The following is a 19717-nucleotide window of genomic DNA, read 5'->3' on the forward strand; positions in this document are numbered from 1 at the left end:
ACAGATACAATGTCAAAAGATCCTATTAATAGTGAACTAGTAGCCTAGGGTATACAGAAATGAGTAAATGACGTAAAAATCCACTTTCGGGGTCCACTTGGTGTGTGCTTGGGCTGAGCATTGAAGCTTTTATGTGTAGAGACTTTTTCTGGAGTTAAACGCCAACTTTTATGCCAGTTTGGGCGTTTAACTCCAATTCTTATGCCAGTTCCGGCGTTAAACGCCGGGAATTCTGAAGCTGATTTGCAACGCCGGTTTGGGCCACCAAATCTTGGGAAAAGTATGGACTATTATACATTTCTGGAAAGCCCAGAATGTCTACTTTCCAACGCCGTTGAGAGCTCGCCAATTGGGCTTCTGTAGCTCCAAAAAATCCACTTCGAGTGCAGGGAGGTCAGAATCCAACAGCATCTGCAGTCCTTTTCAGCCTCTGAATCAGATTTTTCCTCATGACCCTCAATTTCAGCCAGAAAATACCTGAAATCATAGAAAATCACACAAACTCATAGTAAAGCCCAGAAAAGTGAATTTTAACTAAAAACTAATAAAAATGTAATAAAAACTAACTAAAACATACTAAAAACATACTAAAAACAATGCCAAAAAGCGTATAAATTATCCGCTCATCAAGGACCTTGAAGCGAAAGCTAAGAGAAGCTAAAGCACTACTCTCTATAGAGGACCTAACAGAAATCTTCAAACAAGAAGAAGACATGACAGCCGAAAACAACAACAATGCTAACAATGCAAGGAAGGTGCTGGGTGACTTTACTGCACCTACTCCCGACTTCTATGGGAAAAGTATCTCTATCCCTACCATTGGAGCAAACAACTTTGAGCTTAAGCATCAATTAGTTTCTCTAATGCAACAAAATTGCAAGTTTCATGGACTCCCATTGGAAGATCCTCATCAGTTCTTAGCTGAATTCTTGTAAATCTGTGACACTGTCAAGACCAATGGGGTTGACCCTGAGGTCTACAGACGTATGCTCTTTCCTTTTGCTGTAAGAGACAGCGCTAGGATATGGTTGGATTCACAATCTAAAGAGAGCCTGAACTCTTGGGAAAAGCTAGTCAATACCTTCTTGGCAAAGTTCTTTCCACCTCAAAAATTGAGTAAGCTTAGAGTGGAAGTCTAAACATTCAGATAGAAGGAAGGTGAATCCCTCTAAGAAGCTTGGGAAAGATACAAGCAATTGATTAGAAAGTGTCCTTCTGACATGATTTCTGAATGGAGCATCATAGGTATTTTCTATGATGGTCTGTCTGAACTGTCCAAGATGTCATTGGACAACTCTGCAGGTGGATCTCTTCATCTGAAGAAGACGCCTGAAGAAGCTCAGGAACTCATTGAAATGGTTGCAAATAACCAATTCATGTACACCTCTGAAAGGAATCCTGTGAATAATGGGACAAATTAGAAGAAAGGAGTTCTTGAGATTGATACTCTGAATGCCATATTGGCTCAGAACAAAATATTGACTCAGCAAGTCAATATGATTTCTCAAAGTCTGTCTGGAATGCAAGCTACACCAGGCAGTACTAAGGACGCTTCATCTGAAGAAGAAGCTTATGACCCTGAGAACCCATCAATGGAAGAGGTGAATTACATGGGAGAACCCTATGGAAACACCTATAACCCTTCATGGAGAAATCACCCAAATCTCTCATGGAAGGACCAACAGAGGCCTCAACAAGGCTTCAACAAAAATAATGGTAGAAAAAATAGGTTTAGCAATGGCAAGCCTTTTCCATCATCTTCTCAGCAACAGACAGAGAATTCTAAGCAGAGCCACTCTGACAGAGAGTTCTAAGCAGAATACCTCTGACTTAGCAACCATGGTCTCTGATATGATCAAAACCACTCAAAGTTTCATGACTGAAACAAGGTCCTCCATTAGAAACTTGGAGGCACAAGTAGATCAGCTGAGTAAGAAAGTTACTGAACTCCCTCCTAGTACTCTTCCAAGCAATACATAAGAGAATCCAAAAGGAGAGTGTAAGGCCATCAACATGGCCAAATTTGGAGAGGAGAAGAGGCAGTGAGCGCTACTGAGGAAGACCTCAATGGACGTCCACTAGCCTCCAATGAGTTCCCTAATGAGGAGCCATGGGAATCTGAGGCTCACACTGAGACCATAGAGGTTCCATTGGATTTACTTCTGCCATTTATGAGCTCTGATGAGTATTCTCCCTCTGAAGAGGATGAATGTGTCACTGAAGAGCAAGTTGCTAAGTACCTTTGGAGCAATCATGAAGCTAAATGACAAGTTATTTGGTAATGAGACTTGGGAGGACGAACCTCCTTTGCTCACCAAAGAACTGGGAAGTTCTCAATACCTTGTACCATAGGCACCATGACCTTTGAGAAGGCCCTGTGGTCAAAAGAGACAGGACCCTGGGAAGTTCTCAATACCTTGTACCATAGGCACCATGACCTTAGAGAAGGCTCTGTGTGACCTAGGGTCAAGCATAAACCTCATGCCTCTCTCTGTAACGGAGAAGCTAGGGATCTTTGAGGTATAAGATGCAAGAATCTCACTAGAGATGGCAGACAATTCAAGAAAACAAGCTTATGGACTTGTAGAGGATGTTCTGGTAAAGATTGAAGACCATTACGTCCCTGTTGATTTCATAGTCCTAGAGACTAGGAAGTGCATAGATGAATCCATCATTCTTGGCAGACCCTTCCTAGCCACAGCAAAGGCTGTGATTGATGTTGACAGAGGAAAATTGATCATTCAAGTGAATGAAGAATCCTTTGTGTTTAAGGCTCAAGGATATCCCTCTGTAACCATGGAGAGGAAGCATGAAGAGCTTCTCTCAAAACAGAGTCAAACAGAGATCCCACATTAAAACTCTAAGTTTGGTGTTGGGAGGTTCCAACATTACTCTGAACATCTGTGAGGCTCTATGAGGGCCCACTGTCAAGCTACTGACATTAAAGAAGCTCTTGTTGGGAGGCAACCCAATGTTATATTTATCTATTTTCCATTGTTATTTTATGTTTTCTATAGGTTAATGATCATGTGAAGTCACAAAAACAATTGAAAAAGTAAAAACAGAAAGAAAAATAGCACACCCTGGAGGAAAAGCTTGCTTGCGTTTAAACGCCAGTAAGGGCAGCAAATGGGCGTTTAACACCCAGTCTGGCACCATTCTGGGTGTTTAACGCCAGAAAGGGGCACCAGACAGGCGTTTAACGCCAGAAAAGGGCAGCAGCCCGGCGTTTAACGCTAGGATTGGTAGAAAGGGCATTTTACACGCCACTTGGTACAGGGATGAGCTATCCTTGACACCTCAAGATCTGTAGACCCTACAGGATCCCCACCTACCCCACCACTCTCTCTCTTCTTCACCCATTCACCAATCACCTCAATACCTCTTCCCAAAAAAAAACCCTCACCTATCAAATCCCACCACTCTCTTCACCACTCACATCCATCCTTCATAAAACCCTACCTACCCCACCATCCAAATTCAAACCACTTTCCCTCCCAAACCCACCCATAATGGCCGAACCCTACCCCTCTCTCCACCCCTATATAAACCTTTCTTCACTCCTTTATTTTCACACAACCTAAACACTACTTCTCCCCCTCAGCCAAACCACTCCATCTTCTCTATTTCTTCTTCTTCTACTCTTTTCTTTTCTCTTTTGCTCGAGGACGAGCAAACCTTCTAATTTTGGTGTGGTAAAAGCGTTGCTTTTTGTTTTTCCATAACCATTTATGGCACCTATGGCCGGAGAAACCTCTAGAAAGAGGAAAGGGAAGGCAAAAGCTTCCACCTCTGAGTCATGGGAGATGGAGAGATTCATCTCAAGGGTGCATCAAGACCACTTCTATGAAGTTGTGGCTATGAAGAAGGTGATCCCCGAGGTCCCTTTCAAACTCAAAAAGAGTGAATATCCGGAGATCAGACATGAGATCCGAAAAAGAGGTTGGGAAGTTCTTACCAACCCCATTCAACAAGTCGAAATCTTAATGGTACAAGAGTTCTATGCCAATGCATGGATCACCAAGAACCATTATTAAAGTGTGAACCCGGACCCAAAGAATTGGCTTACAATGGTTCGGGGGAAATGCTTAGATTTTAGTCCAGAAAATGTAAGGTTGGCATTCAACTTGCCCTTGATGCAAGGAGATGAACACCCCTACACTAGAAGGGTCAACTTTGATCAAAGGTTGGACCAGGTCCTCATAGACATTTGTGAAGAGGGCGCTCAATGGAAGAGAGATTCAAGAGGGAAGCCGGTTCAACTGAGAAGGCATGACCTCAAGCCCGTGGCTAGGGGATGGTTGGAGTTTATCCAACGCTCAATCATTCCCACTAGCAACTGGTACGAAGCTACTATAGACCGGGCTATCATGATTCATAGCATCATAATTGGAGAGGAATTGGAAGTTCATGAGGTTATATCCCAAGAACTTTATAAGGTGGCGGACAAGTCCTCTACCTTGGCAAGGTTATCCTTCCCTCATCTCATTTGTCACCTCTATAATTCAGTTGGAATTAACATAGAGGGAGACATCCTCATTGATGAGGACAAGCCCATCACTAAGAAGAGGATGGAGCAAACAAGAAATCCCACTCATGGACATGAGGAAATTTCTCATCATGAAATCCCTGAGATGCCTCAGGGATGCACTTTCCTCCACAAAACTATTGGGAGCAAATCAATACCTCCCTAGGAGAATTGAGTTCCAACATAGGACAACTAAGGGTAGAGCACCAAGAACATTCCATCCTCCTCCATGAAATTAGAGAAGATCAAAGAATCATGAGAGAGGAGCAACAAAGGCAAGGAAGAGACATTGAGGAGCTCAAGCACTCCATAAGATCTTCAAGAGGAAGAACAAGCCATCATCACTAAGGTGGACCCGTTCTTTAATCTCCTTGGTTCTTTATTTTTCTGTTTTTCGAAAATTATGCTTTATGTTTTATTTATGTTTGTGGCTTATGATCATTAGTGTCTTAGTGTCTATGCCTTAAAGTTATGAATGTCCTATGAATCCATCACCTTTCTTAAATGAAAAATGTTCTTAATTGAAAAAGAGAAGAATTACATGAATTTCGAATTAATTATTTTGATGTGGTGGCAATACTTTTGGTTTCTGAATGTATGCTTGAACAGTGCATATGTCTTTTGAATTTGTTGTTCATGAATGTTAAAATTGTTGGCTCTTGAAAGAATAATGAAAAAGGAGACATGTTGCTGAGGATCTGAAAAATCATAAAAATGATTCTTGAAGCAAGAAAAATCAGTGAATTCAAAAAAATGATAATAAAAAGGATCCAAGGCTTTGAGCTTCAGTGGATAGGAGGGCCTACAGGAATAACATCCTGGCCTAAGCGGCTAAACCAAGCTGTCCCTAACCATGTGCTTGTGGCATGAAGGTGTCAAGTGAAAACTTGAGACTGAGCGGTTAAAGTCGTGATCCAAAGCAAAAAGAGTGTGCTTAAGAACCCTGGACACCTCTAATTGGGGACTCTAGCAAAGCTGAGTCACAATCTGAAAAGGTTCACCCAGTTATGTGTCTGTGGCATGGATATATCCGGTGGTAATACTGGAAAACAGAGTGTTTTGGGCCACGGCCAAGACTCATAAAGTAGCTGTGTTCAAGAATCATCATACTTAACTAGGAGAATCAATAACACTATCCGGATTCTGAGTTCCTATAGAAGCCACTTGGGGACAAGCAACAATTTAAGTTTGGTGTTGTATTGAGCGGATAATTTATACGCTTTTTGGCATTGTTTTTAGTATGCTTTTTGTATGTTTTAGTTAGTTTTTATTATATTTTTATTAGTTTTTATTTAAAATTCACTTTTCTGGACTTTACTATGAGTTTTTGTGTTTTTCTGTGATTTCAAATATTTTCTGGCTGAAATTGAGGGACCTGAGCAAAAATCTGATTCAGAGGCTGAAAAGGGCTGCAGATGCTATTGGATTCTGACCTCCCTTCACTCGAAATGGATTTTCTAGAGCTAAAGAAGCCTAATTGGCGCGCTCTCAATTGCGTTGGAAAGTAGACATCCAAGGCTTTCCAGCAATATATAATAGTTCATACTTTTCCTGAGATTTGGTGGCTCAAACATGCGTTCCAAGACAGCATCAGAATTCCCGGCGTTAAACGCCGAAACTGGCACAAAAGTGGGAGTTAAACGCCCAAACTGGCACAAAAGCTGGCGCTTAACTCCAAGAAAAGTCTCTACACATGGAAGCTTCAATGCTCAGCCCAAGCACACACCAAGTGAGCCCGGAAGTGGATTTTTACATCATTTACACATTTCTGTAAACCCTAGGCTACTAGTTCTCTATAAATAGGACCTTTTGCTATTGTATTCGGGGGATCCTTTCAATCTTCGGATCATCCTTTGATCATGTTTTTATGATTGAACCCTCTTTGGGAGGCTGGCCATTCGGCCATGCCTAGACCTTGTTCTTATGTATTTTCAACGGTAGAGTTTCTACACACCATAGATTAAGGTGTGGAGCTCTGCTGTACCTCGAGTATTAATGCAATTACTATTGTTCTTCTATTCAATTCAGCTTATTCTTGTTCTAAGATATCACTTATTCCTTAACTTGATGAATGTGATGATCCGTGACACTTACATCATTCTCACCTATGAACGTGTGCCTGACAACCACTTCTGTTCTACCTTAGATTGAGTTGATATCTCTTGGATTCCTTAATCAGAATCTTCGTGGTATAAGCTAGAATCAATTGGCGGCCATTCTTGAGAATCCAGAAGGTCTAAACCTTGTCTGTGGTATTCTGAGTAGGATTCAGGGATTGAATGACTGTGACGAGCTTCAAACTCGTGATTGTGGGGCGTTAGTGATAGACGCAAAAGAATCACTAGATTCTATTCCGACATGATCTAGAACCGACAGATGAATAGCCGTGCTGTGACAGAGCGCGTTGAGCATTTTCACTGAGAGGACAGGACTGTAGCCATTGACAATGGTGATGCCCAACATACAGCTTGCCATGGAAAGGAGTAAGAAGGATTGGATGAAGACAGTAGGAAAGCAGAGAGACGGAAGGGACAAAGCATCTCCATATGCTTATCTGAAATTCTCACCAATGAATTACATAAGTATCTCTATCTTTATTTTATGTTTTATTTATCTTTTAATCATTAATCCTCCATAACCATTTGAATCCGCCTGACTGAGATTTACAAGATGACCATAGCTTGCTTCATACCAACAATCTCCGTGGGATCGACCCTTACTCGCGTAAGGTTTATTACTTGGACGACCGAGTGCACTTGCTGGTTAGTTGTGCGAAGTTGTGATAAAGAGTTGAGATTGCAATTGAGCGTACCATGTTGATGGCGCCATTGATGATCACAATTTCGTGCACCATTGAGATAGAGGTAAAACTCATTAATATGAAAGACTTACGTCTTTGATCCTCAACATTCTATCTCATGATATCTTCTTATTACCATCCCTTTTCTTTACTTCATTATTTAGTTCTGTAATTGAGATCTATTAACTGCTTATGTTCTTAATTCATTTCTGAGCTTTGTTGTCATTTTGTTTTTATTTTGAGTCATTTAATTTTAGTCCATTTATTTCACTATATAGTATTCAATTGCTTGTTTATATTCTCTAATTAAATCACCATTCAATTATGATTTTTCTAACTAGAATAATCAAATAATCATTGTTTGTTTAATACGTTGATCCTCTTGGGAACAATAACCTACTCACCATGGTATTACTTGATACGATCCAGTGCACTTACCGGTAGTTCGAGAATATTGTAAAATTTCGTATCAAGTTTTTGGCACTGTTACCAGGGATTAATTGTGATTAACAAACTATCAGTTAATTGATTACCTATATTAGACACTTTTTTTGTTATTTACTTATTTTTTGTTAGTTAATAAATTTTTTGTTAGTTACCTTTTTGTGTTATTACCTCACTTGGGATTCTCTTCACTTTGACATGGAGAATTTCAACTCCTCTTTCTTTTGGTGTTGTGCTGGGAAACCACATGAGTTACTACTCACAGCCACAAAATATTCATATTTTCATGGATGGCAAAACTATCCTGATTATGGTTAGGAGAGTCAAGAACAAGGAATGGAATTTCAATCACCCTACATCGGATACTTGATGCACCACTATTTCTTGGCATATCTTGTGCTTAATTGAGTGGATTTTATCCACTCTCACACTTATTCATTAGAAATCGCATCTTTTACATTTTCCTTCTTGATTTTGTACCATGATTGAAAACATCTTTCTTTGGTCTTAACTTAGCTAATTTTAATCCTCTCTCATTACCATTTGATGCCTTGATATGTGTGTTAAGTATTTTCAGAGATTACAGGGCAGGAATGGCTTAGAGGATGGAGAGGAAGCTTGCAAAAAATAGAAGAAACACAAGAAACTAAGGAAATAACCAGCGAGCAGCGATGCGCACGCATGGCTCATGCGTGCGCACGACTTGAAGAAATTTTCATCGACGCGTGTGCGTGCCTGACGCGTACGCGTAGATTGGAGTTCTGCAAGATGACGTGTGCGCATGCTTGACACGAACGCGTGACATGCCAAAACGACCAGCAACGCGTACGTGTGACATGCGTGATCTACAGAATTAACATAAATCGCCCAGTTTTCGGCCCAAAAAACACAGATTAGAGGTTATAAAGTGGGGGAATTGATTCATTCATACAACATTCATAATTCACACAGTTTTAGGATTTTAGATGTAGTTTTTTAGAGAGAGAGAGAGAGAGGCTCTCTCCTCTCTCTTAGGATTTAGGATTTAGGATTTCTCTTAGGTTAGGTTTACTTCTTCTTCATTCCAGGTTCAATGTTCCTTCAATTTAGTTTCTCTTCTACTTTTATCTATTCTATGACTTTAGTTCGTTTATTTCCCCAATTTGATTTATGAACTCCATGTTAGATTTGATTTTCTTTATTTAATATAATTTGAGGTATTTCAGATTTATGATTGCTTTCTTTTATTTATGATATAAATAATTTGGATTTTTCCCCCTTTGGCTTTGGTTGAGTAATTGGTGACACTTGAGTTATCAAACTCCTTGTTGATTGAAAATTGGAATTCTTTGCTGATTGATTTGAATTCCCCTAACTCTAGTCTTTTCTTAGGAATTGACTAGGACCTGAGGAATCAAATTGATTTATCCACTTAACATACCTTCATAGTTAGAGGTTGACCAAGTGGGAGCAAAAGCCAATTCTTAGAGGTCGATACTGACTTCCGCAGGTTAGTTAGTCCCTTCTCAACACCAATGTGGGATTTCCTCTGTTAGTTCATTGTTGCATTTTCATGTTTGATTGTATGTTTGTTACATTGTGTGCATATTTTACCACTACTTGGTTGAAGTAATATTTTCTTCTTCAAGAAACCTTTTATCGCATTTCACTAATTTGAATTGAAATTTTTATTGAACTTGTTTGAAGAAATATTATTTTGGAACATGGTTTAGAGCTCGAACACACAAAACCTGTGAGATTTTAAGCCTATTTGATTGGTTGTATTTTACCAACCAATATTTTATTTTGGTGTGTGTTGTTCTCTCTAAAATTGTGATATTTGCCTTGCTTAATTCTATATTTTCATCGTTTAATGTATGCATATACTTATATGATTGAGGCCTTTGTTTCACTTAACTTACATACCCATATGGCCTTACCCCTTTCATTATCCTTTGCAAACCAATTTTGAGCCTATTTTACCCCTTTGTTCTTTACTTTAGCTCATGATTAACTCTAAGCGAAAAACAATAATGTCCTTAATTTGAATCCTTGATTAGCTTAGACTAGTGAAAGTGCTCATAAATTAAGTGTGGGGAAAGTGGGTTTGGAAACATTTGGTTTGGGAATTAAGTATGTTAGACTTGGTGTGAAAATGTGAAAAATGTTAAGAACATGTTTATGCATTCAATACTTTAATCATATGCATTGAAAAAGAAAAAAAATAGATTAAGAAAAGAAAAATAGCAAAAAAAATAAATAAATAAAAAGGGGACAAAATGCCCCAAAGTAAATGGTGATAGCAATGCATATGAGTTGTACTTAAATTTGGGATGCATGAATATGTGGTAAACATAGTTAATGGGCAGTTAGATCTTGCATTGTAATTACATGGATTGTCTTAAGTTAGGTGGGAAAAGTTTAAGTTAATTAAGGATTTAGATTTTAGTCCACTTGGCCAAATACAATCCAACCTTGACCTTAACCCCATTACAACCCTTAAAAGACCTCTTGATATGTGTATCTATGCATTAATTCTTTGTTGATTGGTAGAAGAAAATCAAGCCTTAGAAAGCAAGACTAGTAGAGAATTGAAAGATCGAACCTTAAACACCTGAGCAATTAGAGTGCATACACTTCGAGTGAGGGTTCGATGCTCGATTCCTTGTTTCCGACTTTCATGAGCTATTTTCTTATGCAAGTCCACTTGTACTTTATTTTGTGATTTGAATTAGTGAAATCCAGTTCATATTTGTTCTTGAAGGATTTGTTTACTTTTAACCAACTAGGTAGAAACATTTTGCATGTAGTTGCATTCACATAGATAGGTTGCAAACATACTCTCTACCATTTTTCTTCATTCTTTTAGTTCTCTTGATCTTAGTATGGGGACATGCTAATGTTTAAGTGTAGGAGGATTTGATGCACCACTATTTCGTGGCACATCTTGTGCTTAATTAAGTGGATTTTATCCACTAATCTCACACTTATTCATTGGAAATCGCATGTTTTACATTTTCCTTCCTGATTTTGTACTATGATTAAAAACATGTTTCATTGGTCTTAATTTAGCTAATTTTAATCCTCTCTCATTACCATTTGATGCCTTGATATGTGTGTTAAGTGTTTTCAGAGATTATAGGACAGGAATGGCTTAGAGGATGGAGAGAAAGCTTGCAAAAAATGGAAGGAACACAAGAAACTAAGGAGATAACCAACGAGCAGCGACGCACACGCATGGCTCACGCATGCGCGTGACATGAAGAAATTTGCATTGACGCGTGCGCATGCCTGACGCGTACAAGTAGATTGGAGTTCTGCAAGATGACGCGTGCGCGTGCTTGTCGCGAACGCGTGACATGCCAAAACGACGAGTGACACGTACGCGTGACTGACGCGTATGCGTGACATGAGCGATCTGCAGAATTGATAGAAATCACTGGGGACGATTTCTGGGCTATTTTTTACCCAATTTTTGGTCCAGAAAACACAGATTAGAGGCTATAAAGTGGGAAAATCGATTCATTCATACAATATTCATAATTCACACAGTTTTAGGATTTTAGATGTAGTTTTCTAGAGAGAGAGGCTCTATCATCTCTCTTAGTATTTAAGATTTAGGATTTCTCTTAGGTTAGGTTTACTTCTTCTTCATTCCAGGTTCAATGTTCCTTTAATTTAGTTTCTCTTCTACTTTTATCTATTCTATGACTTTAGTTCGTTTATTTCCCTAATTTGATTTATGAACTCCATGTTAGATTTGATTTTCTTTATTTAATATAATTTGAGGTATTCATATTTATGATTGCTTTCTTTTATTTATGATATAAATAATTTGGATTTTTCACCCTTTGGCTTTGGTTGAGTAATTGGTGTCACTTGAGTTATCAAACTCCTTGTTGATTGAAAATTAGAATTCTTTGCTGGTTGATTTGAATTCCCCTAACTCTAGTCTTTTCTTAGGAATTGACTAGGACTTGAGAAATCAAATTGATTTATCCACTTAACATACCTTCATAGTTAGAGATTGACCAAGTGGGAGCAAAAGCCAATTCTCATCACAATTAATAAGGATAACTAGGATGGGACGTCCAGTTCTTATACCTTGCAAGAGCTTTCATGATAATTAGTTTACTTCCTTGTCATTTACATTCCTTGTTCAAACCCTTCAAAAACCCAAAAAGATACTTTTCTCATAACCAATAATAACACACCTCTCTGCAATTCCTTCAGAGACAACCCGAGGTTTAAATACTTCGATTATAAATTTTATTAGGGGTTTGTTACTTGTGACAACCAAGTTTTTGTACGAAAAGATTCTTGTTGGTTTAGAAGCTATACTTTCAACGTGAACTTATTTGTGAAATTCTAGATCACGCAAGAATCCGATCGTCAATACTTCCCATCACCACAAAATGATTTACATTTCTATGAATGGAGAAACAATCCAAATTGTGGTTGAGAAAGTCAAGAACAAGGAAACTTTAGTGTCTCATATCCCATCCATTAAGAACCATCATCTCTTGATCTTGCCAAGAAAACACTATAGCAAACAGTTGCTATATTTGAGCAAAATATTTCAGCCTCATCTCTTGATTATTCATATCAAAAGCCTTCATCACTTTAGCTTGAGTTAACAAAAATCTCTCAAAACATAAACACCTTTCATACTTCCCAAAACAACCTCAACACAACATCTACACCTCCACAAAATTCTTTCAAACTTTCGTCCATTGAGCTAGCCTTAGAATAACAGTCTCAATCTACCACTTCATTTGCCCAAAATACTAACATCTTCATTCAAGAAACAAGAGCCAACTTTAAAAACCAGAAAGCCTTCGTTAGGAATCTTGAATTTCAAATGGGACAAATTGCAAAGTAACTTTCTGGAAACTTACCAATATATTTTCTAGTGGTACAAATCTTAAACCCAAAGAAGAATGCAAAGCTATTATCCTGAGAAGTGGTAAGATAGTGGAGAACAAGGATACATGCAATGAAGAACAATTGAGGTCAATAAGAGAGCCAACAACCAAAAGGAAGAAGGAGCCTCTACATCCATTTTACCAAAGGAAAGGACCATGCACACTCCATGCATGCTCATTCCAATAATTAAGGAGGATGCCATACAAACTCCTTCAACTCTATGCATGCAAGCTTGGTGCACGAAATTGTAAATCACACTTTTCACAATTCGTACCACTAACCAGCAAGTGCACTGGGTTGTCCAAGTAATACCTTACGTGAGTAAGGGTCGAATCCCATGAAGATTGTTGGCTTGAAGCAAGTTATGGTTATCTTATTATTCTTAGTCAGGATACCAATAGGGTTCTTTAGTCTCAATTGTAAAATAAGTGAAAGGGCATAAAATAATTAATTGTTACTTAATAATGAAGAATATGTTGGAGTTTTGGAGATGCTTTGTCCTCTTTATTTCATCTTTTCTCTTGTACTCCTCTTCACATACGCAAGGCTCCTTCCATGGCAAGCTGTATGTAGGGTGTCACCGTTGTCAATGGTTACTTCCCATCCTCTCAGTGAAAATGGTCCAAATGCTCTGTCACAGCACGGCTAATCATCTGTTGGTTCTCGATCATGTCGGAATAGAATCCATTGATTCCTTTGTGTCTGTCACAACACCCAACAATCGTGAGTTTGAAGCTCATCACAGCCATTCAATCCTGGAATCCTACTCGGAATACCACAGACAAGGTTTAGACTTTTTCGGATTCTCATGAATGCCGCCATCAATTCTAGCTTATACCACGAAGATTTTGATTAAGGAATCTAAGAGATAATCATTCAATCTAATGTAGAACAGAGGTGGTTGTCAGGCACACGTTCATGGATTGAGGAAGGTGATGAGTGTCACGGATCATCACCTTCTTCATGGTGAAGCGCGAATGAACATCTTAGATAGGAACAAGCGTGTTTGAATGGAAAACAGAGATAATTGCATTAATTCATCGAGACATTGCAGAGCTCCTCACCCCCAACAATGGAGTTTAGAGACTCATGCCGTCAAAGAGTATAAAATTCAGATCTAAAAATGTCATGAGATACAAAATAAGTCTCTAAAAGTTGTTTAAATACTAAACTAGTAACCTAGGTTTACAGAAAATGAGTAAACTAAGATGGATAGTGCAGAAATCCTCTTCCGGGGCCCACTTTGTTTGTGCTGGGGCTGAGACTTAAGCTTCTCACGTGCCTGGGCTGTTTCTGGAGTTGAACGCTAGGTTGTAACCTGTTTCTGGCGTTGAACTCCAACTTGTAACCTGTTTCTGGCGCTGAATGCCAGACTGCAACATGGAACTGGCGTTGAACGCCAGTTTAAGTCATCTATTTTCACACAAAGTATGGACTATTATATATTTCTAGAAAGCCCTGGATGTCTACTTTCCAACCCAATTGAGAGCGCTTCTGTAGCTCCAAAATATCTATTCCGAGTGCAGAGAGGTCAGAATCCAACAGCATCAGTAGTCCTTTTTCAGCCTGAATCAGATTTTTGTTCAGCTCCCTCAATTTTAGCTAGAAAATACCTGAAATCACAGAAAAACATACAAACTCATAGTAAAGTCCAAAAATATAATTTTTGCCTAAAAAATAATAAAAATCTACTAAAAACTAACTAAAACATACTAAAATCTACATGAAATTACCCCCAAAAAGCGTATAAAATATCCGCTCATCAAAGCTCCTGGGAAGAAAAATTTTAATGCACCACCACATTTGAATTGAAGTCTCTCCCTCCAACACTTGAATATGCTTTTCTTGGTCCTAATGAATCAGAAAGTTGTATGGGGGTTGATTTTTTGTGAGTATCCTTTTTCTCCTTATATCCGCTGAAGTCATTTCTCTTAACCAACTGGAAGAAGAAGAAGAAAATTCAAGAACCATATGTCAAGCTAATGAGGTTAAAAGAGCGCTTATTGGGAGGTAATCCAATCTTTGGTAACTCATTTTCTCACTTTTCTTTTTTAGTGTTCAAATAATCTTGATGTGTATTGCATGTAATAAAATGGTGTTAGCACACAATAACATGAGTTTTTACCCTCACGGGTACTTGGCATAAATTCAAGTTGAACGTGCATCACTAAGTTTGGTGTCACCACATCAAGTCTGGTGTTGCCACCCTTTCTTCATGCAAAGTATTCCTTAGTTGTACATCTCTATTCCATACAATCACATTAATTACTTGCATCTTCTATTTTCATTTAGGTACTTTTTAGTGGTCTCTAATATTCAAAAATTTGCATCATAATTGTTCCTTGAATTTTAATGCATGCAGGGCTCTCAATTGTTATTGATGTTTATATGCATGCATACAAGGCTTTCATTTTGTGTTGGTGCATATATATATATTCATGCATGTAAAGTTCTCATGATCATCTGTTCTGTTATTTTATGTATAGATGCATTTACATATTTGTTAAGGCATTAAGTTTGGTGTACACACCAAGTCTACTGGGATTTGACACACCATTGCACACATTCATATTTATGCATGCATCTTGGTCTAGTTTAATTGTTTCTTTAACTGATTTCATCTCATGCATCCTGCTGCTCAATGCATATTATAACAATAAGTCTGGTTCTTTATTTCAGAAAAAAAAATTTTCATTTTAGTAAGCTCTTGAATCATTTATTGATAATCATAATTATTCATGATTTTTTCACCACTATTGTTCTTTGTTGCTTGAGAACAAGCAATCACTTTAAGTTTGGTGTTAGAGGCTATATAGAACATAACCTAGAAGGACAAAAAGAGGGTAACTCTGTTTTGAGTTTTAATTCTTTATATATGTTTTTGTCATTGATTGAAAATCATGATTCATTTATCTTTATTTTACCCTTTTTTGAAATTTCTTCCATCTAATATCTTTAAGTATCCAACAAAGAACTTTTGAAAGAAAAAATTTGAACAAGTTTTTTAAAATTTGGGACAAGTAAAGATTAAAGTAAGTGGAGGTTCTAAAAGCGTGATTATGTAATGAGGCTTCATGCTTGTGAAAACTTGCATGGGAGCTCTAAGACATGGAATGAAGTTTAGAAAAATATTATGGAAGTTTTTAAAAATCTATATAACCAAAAAGCAGTAACAAAGAAAAAAGAAAGAAAAAGAAAAACAAAGAATAAGGCCTAAGGCTCTGAGAATTAATTTCTAGGAAGATTAAGAAAGAAACAAGAACTCAAAGAGTTATTGTCCTAGTTAAATGCTTGTGGTGGACTTGTGTCAAAGAGAGAGACTTGAGCAAAAAAATCTTAAGGGGTGATTTAACACCTAACACCTTGAACCAACTGGCTTGAGAATGTTGATTGAAAGATTATCTTAAAAGCCGCTTTGAGACAGAACACTTAGAGTCAAGGCCAAAGTGCAAAAAGAATTAAGAAAAGAAAACAATGATGCAAGAAAGTAAAATGCTGCTTCAAGGTGACAATTTATAAAGAGACTTCCATAATATTATCCGAATGAAATTCCTAAATTCTAAGACTTCCAAATGTAAGGACTAATAAGCACTCATGCATACAATTCGAAGTTCACTCCACTATCACTTAATCAGTTCACCCACCAAAACATCACAAGAAATTATTCAACCATTCTAATCAAGGAAATCCTTTGTGCATAGTTCTTTTCTTGTTTGGGGACAAACAAAATCTTAAGTTTGGTCTTGTGATGCATGAGCATCTTTAGTTAGTTTTAGTTATTATTTCTTTGAATAAAGGTAGTGATATCCTATTTTTTAAGATTTTTCATGCTTTTAATAAATGTTTCTTGAAGTTTCTTTTCTTGAATTAAGTTAGAGATTTTCTTTGCTTTAATTGAGATTTTTTTTGTGCTTTGATCAATACTTCTTGGAGTTCGTTTTGTGCTTTGATAAGTGTAGAAAATGATTGAAAGATGCTAGGCAAGAACAAAAGAGGAAATAGAAAAAACAAGGATCAAAAGAACAAAGGACAAAGCTTAGGACAAATTTTAAAGCTCAAATTCATTAAACTGAAGCCCTGAGACTCATTTTTTGTCCAACACCAAACAAGTGGCGTCCAACAGCAAAAACGGAATCATGCATACGCATCCTACATGTAAACCCCGTTCAATTAGCAAATAATTAACCAATAAATTAAATTTTAATAAAGAAAATTAGAAATATAAATTTTATAGTAAAATATGATAGAACAAATTAAGATAAGAATTTTGACACTAATTTCAAAAAATTTGGCCCAAAATTGGCCCGAACGGGTTGAATCGGTCGAACCAGGCCCATATTAGGCCCAAGCCCAACTTAACTCCCCTTAATCAAATGAGCACAGCTCATTCTCTTCTCCATTTGGCATGCAAACACGCTGGGAAGCTTAGCATGAAGGGAGAGAGCATGTAACACTTCCAAACCCTCGTTTAAATACTCAAATCACCATATCTTTTCGCTCCGAGCTCCGATCGCCGCACCGTTTGTAGCCACACGACCGCGGCATCGAGCTCTTCAAAGCTCAGTGATCAATTTCGGTAAGAAACCATGATTTCTATTCCAGCCTCTCATTCTCTTAGATTTTTGAAATTTTGGGGTTTTGATTATTGAGATTCGATTTCTTAATGTTTAGGCTCAAACTAGCTTGAAAAACTTGTGGGCTTTTGTTCAATCAACACATATCCAATGTGAGGACTCTTAAAATTTTGCAAATTCTTATCCTATGTGAGTTTGGATATTGAAATTGGGTATATATGTGAAATTAGGCTTTTGTGCTTGATTTTGTGGACATTGGAGGCTTGGTGGAGGTTGAACGACAATGCCTTGGTGATTTTGGACTTTTGGGGCTTGTTTGACTTTAGTGGGTCGCCTCAGGAAATACGTGAAAATTGGTCAAGATATGGTTTAGGTTTCACGTATTTAATATATAATGTTCTTTGAAAACTTAGGCTAGATGACCATAGGATAGGTTAGAACGTATGAATATGTTTAATGCTGAGTGGCCTTCGTTGGATAAATTGATAAATGATGATTTGATGATGATAAGTTTCTGTACATATGTTGATTGGGGGAAATAAAAACCTTGTTGATGTATTTAAGAGGTTGATGCATGATATTGTTGAATTAAGAAATGGTAGGATGTGGTATTGATAAAGATATGTTGTGTTGATGGTTGTAGATATGGTAAATTGAGTTGTAAAGGAAAAGGTGGTTTTGGCAATTAAATTGGTATGTTGTAGTTTTGAGTATGAGTAGAGAAAGTGGAAATTGAGTTTGGGTTTTATCGACAAATGGAGGTTTTGTATAAAATTGGTTTTTGGCTGAACTTCGGCAAGTCATAACTCGGTTTCCAGACCCCTAAATGGTTTCAAATATATTTTATCTAAAAATTGAGTCCATGAAATTTATGCCATTCGAAGAATAGAAGGAAAATGATTTAAAACGAAAAAGTTATACGTGTCCGGAGTCGAGCTTAAAATTGGGAATTCTGCAGCTTTTCAGACTTAGTTAATTTTTGAATAAACGTTCGCCCACGCGTACGCGAGGGCCACGCATATGTGTGACATAGGATTTCTATGTCCGCATACCCCTCATTCGCATATGGTGGCTACTGCCTCGCGTGCATGCGTGCGCGAACGAGTCTATGCGTACGCGTAATGGGACAATTTCGACACCCACGTGCACGCGTAGCCGACGCGTACGCGTGACTTGGGGTTCATGCATATGCGAATTCCTCCTACGCAACCATACACTTCTGTTTGGTGCATATGCATGCGCATAATCAAGGCATGCGTACGCGTGATGGTCCAAATGCGTACCCACGCGTACGTGTGACCCATGCGTTCATGTGGGCCCTATTTTCGGCAAAATTGGATTTTATGCTTTTAAGCCTAATCTTAAACTTCTAAACCTCTATTTTCATTCTTTTAATCCCATATCATGGTAGTAAGCCTAGTACTAAGATGAAGCTAGGAATTAGTGGTAACTTGGGAGTGAAGTAAAGTTGAAATAGTGATGAATTATGTATGGAATGGAGTATATTTAGAGTATATATGGTACCATGACTTCATTGATAAGGCTATGCAGTGATTGTATGTTTAATCATATGGCTATTGGTGGACGAAATTGTGTTCACATCAATATAGCATTAATATATTTATTATAGGATTATGGAACTTAGGATTTTTTTTAGTATGAGTGGGCACAATTCCGTTCAACTAACCAGCAAGTGTACTGGGTCGTCCAAGTAATACCTTACGTGAGTAAGGGTCGAATCCACAGAGATTATTGGTTTGAAGCAATCAATATTTATTTTATTAGTCTTAGTTAGGATGTCAACAAGAATTAATTTGGATTAAAAGTAAAATTACTGGAATTGATAAAAGAGGGAACAATGTTACTTTGATATGCAGCACTGGGGAATATGTTGGAGTTTTGGAGATGCTTTGTCCTCTGATTTCAACTCTTCCTTGAAATCCTCTTCTCACACGCAGGTTCCTTCCATGGCAAGCTCTATGTAGGGTGTCACCATTGTCAGTGGCTACTTCCCATCCTCGCAGTGAAAACTATGCACGCACTCTGTCACAGTACGGCTAATCACCGGTTGGTTCCCGCTCCTACTGGAATAGAATCACTCTTTTGCGTCTGTCACTAACGCCCAGCAGGTTAAAGTTTGAAGCACGTCACAGTCATTCAATCCCGGAATCCTACTCGGAATACCACAGACAAGGTTTAGACTTTCCGGATTCTCATGAATGCTGCCATCAATCCGGCTTATACCACGAAGATTCTGTTGGGGAATCTAAGAGATATTCATTCAATCTGATGTAGAACGGAGGTGGTTGTCAGGCACACGTTCATGGATTGAGGAAGGTGATGAGTGTCACGGATCATCACCTTCTCCACAATGAAGTGCGAATAAACATCTTGGATAAGAACAAGCGTGTTTGAATGGAAAACAAAGGAATTATATTAAATCATCGAGACGCTGCAGAGCTCCTC

The sequence above is a fragment of the Arachis duranensis genome, chromosome 6 (assembly GCF_000817695.3).
Source record: "Arachis duranensis cultivar V14167 chromosome 6, aradu.V14167.gnm2.J7QH, whole genome shotgun sequence".
NCBI classification, from domain to species: Eukaryota; Viridiplantae; Streptophyta; class Magnoliopsida; order Fabales; family Fabaceae; genus Arachis; species Arachis duranensis.